The sequence below is a fragment of the Nicotiana tomentosiformis genome, chromosome 5 (assembly GCF_000390325.3).
Source record: "Nicotiana tomentosiformis chromosome 5, ASM39032v3, whole genome shotgun sequence".
Classification (NCBI taxonomy): domain Eukaryota; kingdom Viridiplantae; phylum Streptophyta; class Magnoliopsida; order Solanales; family Solanaceae; genus Nicotiana; species Nicotiana tomentosiformis.
Genome location: NC_090816.1, coordinates 80,525,771 through 80,528,735, shown reverse-complemented (window position 1 = coordinate 80,528,735; position 2,965 = coordinate 80,525,771). Strand labels below are relative to the sequence as shown.

The following is a 2,965-nucleotide window of genomic DNA, read 5'->3' as shown; positions in this document are numbered from 1 at the left end:
CTATATTTAAAACTACAAATCAGAAGGTTTAGTTTCTGCGTTGCTCCTTTCTTTATAATCAATGATTTTCTTATTCTGACATTTCAAAGATGAAATGGAAGTATGTTCTCATTCTTCTTATCTACTAAATATCTTGTGAACAACTGATTAAATTTCCTATCACAATGGCTTATGGGCTATTTTGGTAGCTGATTTTGCTTAATTAACTTGCATATCCTGAGTAGTAAAAACATAATGAAACTCCAAGCTCTACTCTCAAGTATTGCCATTTTTCTCCCCTTGCTTGCAATTCTTCCTCACATTATTGCTAATCTTGAATCTGATAGACAAGCTCTACTTCAATTTGCAGCATCTGTGCCACATCTTAGAAAACTCAACTGGAACTTTGCTGTACCAATTTGCAAATCTTGGATTGGTATCACTTGCAACAAAGATGGAACCAGAGTTATTGCAATCCATTTGCCTGGTGTTGGACTTTATGGACATATCCCAGCCAATAGTATAGGAAAACTAGATGCTCTCAAAGTCCTTAGCCTAAGAGCAAACAATCTAAATGGAAATGTTCCTTCTGATATCCTTTCAATCCCTTCTCTCCAGTCCATCTACCTTCAACACAATAATTTCTCTGGTGATATTCCTATTTTTTTATCACCTAAACTTGGTCTAATGGATCTCTCCTTTAACTCTTTTACTGGAGAAATTCCCCCTTCAATCAAGAATTTGACTAGACTGTCTGTGTTAAACCTACAGTTCAATTCATTGTCTGGAACAATTCCCAATATTGATGCCTCAAGGTTAAGTCTTTTGAATTTGAGTTATAACATGCTAAATGGCTCAGTTCCATATTCCCTCAAGAAGTTTCCACTTTCTTCTTTTGTGGGAAACTCTAATTTATGTGGGACGCCTCTCAATAGCTGTTCTTCAAGTTCTGCACCACCCCCTGCAATCTATGAAAAGCATAAAGGTGCCAACTTTAAGAAACTTAGTACTGGAACTATCATTGAAATTGCAATAGGTGTTCCCTCTGTGATTTTTCTCCTGGTTTTATTGATTTCCTTCTGCTATTTGAATATGAAAGTTAGTAATAAAACAAGCATGGTTGAAGAGAAAATGGAAAATGGGGGAAGGAATGAGAAGTTAGAGGAGTTTGGAAGTGGGGTGCAAAATTCTGAAAAGAACAAATTGATGTTCTTTAAAGGGTGTTGTTACAACTTTGATTTGGAGGATCTGCTAAGTGCTTCTACAGATGTTCTTGGTAAAGGGAGTTATGGAACTGCTTACAGAGTTGTCTTAGATGAGGTAACAGTGGTAGTGGTGAAAAGGCTGAAGGAAGTGGGAGTTGCTAAAAAGGAGTTTGAACAGAATATGGAGATTGTGGGAAGGGTTAAAAGACACCCTAATATAGTGCCACTGCTTGCATATTATTACTCCAAAGATGAGAAACTTCTTGTTTATGAAAAAAACCTGCTGGTTACTTGTCATCAGCCTTGCACGGTATATGTTGCTTCACTCTGATTGAAATTATCATTTCATCCCAATACATTCTTCACATTTTTCCTAGAGTTTAAGTTCTGCGCACTGATAATTTAATTTTTTTTTCATATTATCATTTTTCATTGTGTTGATATAGTAAAGAATATTGCTTAAATTCATAACTTGCTGCAGATTAATAATGATTCCTTTTCTGGGCTTTATTCTTAAACGATCTTGGCTATAACAGGTAATAGAGGCTTTGGAAGAATTCCACTAGATTGGGACGCTAGATTGAAGATCTCTCTAGGAGCAGCAAAAGGAATTTCACATATCCACTCTGACGGTGGATTTAAGTTTATTCATGGAAACATCAAGTCATCCAATGTACTTCTTACAAAGGAGCTCGACGGTTGCATTTCTGATTTTGGTTTAACCACTCTAACAAATTACGTATCCATCAAGTATAAGGGTGCTGGTTACTGCGCTCCAGAAGTCATTGAAACGCGAAAAGGCACACAAAAATCTGATGTTTACAGCTTTGGAGTATTGCTTCTTGAGTTGCTCACTGGAAAATCCCCTCTTCCAATGTCAGGGCACGATTACATAGTCGATTTGCCAAGGTGGGTTCGTTCTGTTGTTAGAGAGGAATGGACGGCTGAAGTTTTCGATGTAGAGTTGATGAAGTACCAGAATATTCAAGAAGAGATGGTGCAGATGCTTCAGATTGCACTTTCATGTGTAACAAAGGTGCCTGATATGAGGCCTACAATGGATGAAGTGATTAGAATGATTGAAGAAATTAGGCAACCAGAATGAACCATAAGTATCGGAAATTTACAAGTGCCTAGTTTGTCTAGATGAAACTCCAATTCTGATTTCTGGCATTTGTAGAATTTTGATCTCTTTGTCTTCCATAATGGAGAATGTGTTGTTTCTTCCATCTCTTTGTCTTATTCTGCCCATAGGTGAAAGTACGAGAGGGAGGTGAATTATAACCGATTTTAAAATTTAGTTGACTAAGAAAGGAATTAGTCGACTAAACTTCGCAGTGGGATCAATTGCAACAGAAATAAATTATGCAAAATGAAAAGTAAAGGAGACACAACAATTTTATACTGATTCAGTACCGGTGTGGTACCTACGTCCAATTCCCTTGGGTCAGAAGGGTTCTCTTAGATCTTTAATAAATATTTACAACAGTGATGGTTTTAGTACGTTCACCACCAACGACATACAACAATAATGTTTATCTAGTGTTGACACAACTCTTTTTTTTTTCTTTCTAATTCTTCCTGTCTTTTGCGACACTTGTAGACTCAGGAATACACACTAATAGAAATTCGGCAAAAACCGACCACGGTCGACCGACCAATTTTGGTCGGTCAAACAACCAACCAAAAAACCTACCAAAGTTGGTCGGTTTTTCAAAATATTTTATTTTTTAATTTCTTTTTACGAAACCGACCAACTTTGGTCGGTTTTCTTTGGCGCA

The 2,965-nt window shown here is 36.8% G+C and overlaps 1 pseudogene; it reads left to right on the top strand.

Moving 5' to 3' along the window:
- The first annotated feature begins 233 nt into the window (after positions 1–233).
- LOC104113274 (probable inactive receptor kinase At5g58300) lies at positions 234–2,304 on the top strand (annotated as a pseudogene).
- Positions 2,305–2,965: the final 661 nt, after the last annotated feature.